This window comes from Brassica oleracea, chromosome C2 (assembly GCF_000695525.1).
Source record: "Brassica oleracea var. oleracea cultivar TO1000 chromosome C2, BOL, whole genome shotgun sequence".
Lineage (NCBI taxonomy): Eukaryota > Viridiplantae > Streptophyta > Magnoliopsida > Brassicales > Brassicaceae > Brassica > Brassica oleracea.
The window spans coordinates 15,960,081-15,962,044 of NC_027749.1; the positions used below are offsets into that span (position 1 = coordinate 15,960,081).

At 39.3% G+C, this 1,964-nt stretch overlaps 1 pseudogene; it reads left to right on the plus strand.

Moving 5' to 3' along the window:
• Positions 1-237: 237 nt before the first annotated feature.
• On the plus strand, positions 238-1,458 carry LOC106326457 (annotated as a pseudogene).
• Positions 1,459-1,964: the final 506 nt, after the last annotated feature.

Below are 1,964 nucleotides of genomic sequence, written 5' to 3' on the forward strand. Positions count from 1 at the left end.
TTACTTTGTTCCTGTATAAGTCTTCTTTTTTTTATTATTCTTCTTGGAAGTGACAGATCATGTTGATATGATGATTGATGCGCGTTAATCCTGAGGGATGCTTTGTAATATGTCAGAATTTATTTATTTTAAATGGAATAAAATATCGAAATGTACAGACTACAGATGCCAAATAGTAACATTTTTCAGTCTAGCAAAAATCGCGGGAGGCTAGGGTTTTAAATCATCGTATCCGCCATGAAAACACGGCGGCAGCACGCCGCTGAGAACGCTCTAACAATATCTCGACGCAGTACACGATCTCCGCTCTCAAATGGAAACTCAGAGACGATCCCAACTGATCTCATCATCGAAATCCTCTTGAGATTGCCGCCTAAGTCTATAGCGAAATGTCGCTGAGCATCCAAGCTCTGGGACTCCATACTCCGCCGCGCAGATTTCACGGAGCTATTCATCACCAGGTCTCGTGCTCGTCCGCAACTCTTACTCTCTTGCGTAGAAAACGAGGAGTTGTTCTTATCCTCGATACCTCAAGAGGTCCAAAATCAAGATGTTGTAACCGCCAATTATCATACGAAGTTCCCTTGTGGACGTTCCTCTAAAATCATCGGTCCGGTTCGCGGTTTAGTCTGTCTTACACATCTTCGGAAGTATAAGAAAACGGCGCCGGTTATATGTAACCCTAGCACAGGTCAATCTTTACCTCTACCCAACGTGAAGACCAGGAGTATTCTCGTGAACAGTTTTCTTGGGTTTGATCCAGTTGGTAAACAGTTCAAGATATTGTCCATGACCACAAGGGATTATCTCAATTGTGAAGAGCATCAAGTTCTGACTTTAGGGACTGAGAAAAAGATGTCTTGGAGAAAGATCCAATGTTCTATATCCCATTATTTTAGGCATATTAATCATGGGATATGCATCAATGGTGTTGTATATTATGTAGCTGGTCTCAATGGACCTCCAATGGCTAATGGTATAGTTTGCTTTGATGTTAGGTCTGAGAAGTTCAAAGTTATTAATAGAGGTGAGGAGATGGCATTATGGAGTCAATCAACTCTTGTAAACTATAAGGGTACATTAGGTGCTCTTTTGACAGAAGGGTTTACCCAAGTTACCGGAGATACTAAATGTTTTCAGTTGTGGGTTTTAGGAGATGCTGAGAAACATGAATGGTCGAAGCATATATCCATATGTCTGCCCCTGCTGTGGAAGAACATAGTTGCAAATGCCACTTTATTCTTTGTTGGAGTCACTGGCACAGATGAAATCGTGTTGTCACCGCACTATGTATCCTATTTATCAGAAGAGCCTTATTGTTTCCATGTTTACTACTACAACATCGAGAGCAATGCAATCCGAAGAGTTGAAATCCAAGGAATGGATGCCTTTAGGCATTGTGAAATTCGCCACTCTCTAAACCATGTAGAGGACGTGAAGCTTTTGCAATATATTTAGGACTTTATAACAGGTCATGGGGCCTTACTTCTCCTTATGCTATTTGATGTATTTTCTCTGTTTTTTGTTTTTTTTTTGTTGTGATGGATGGTCGAGACTGTATCAATCTCTGTGTTTACAATTTAGCCTTTTGAAATCTTCTCTTCATGATTAAGCCACTTTGTGGGTTATGTTTTATGAGTTCTATATTTAATCATCCACTGGTAAAAGACCACACTGACACTACATTTGGGCTAATCTAGATAAGTGTTTACACCAATCTGTTTGACCTCAGATAAATGAATTGTGCCTGCCTCTTTTATCTTTGCCATCCCTGTTAGTCTTTTTGTCCCAAGTATTTGTTGTTTTTGTTTCTCTGCTACATTAAATAAGAGAAATGAAGTTACATTTGTTTAGTGTGTTCCATGAAAATTTGTCAAGTAATATAAGTGAAGTTACGTTCGTTTGTGCTTCTTTTTCTAACATCTTATGAGTTATAAGAATTAAGAAGCAACTCGTTGTGGTAT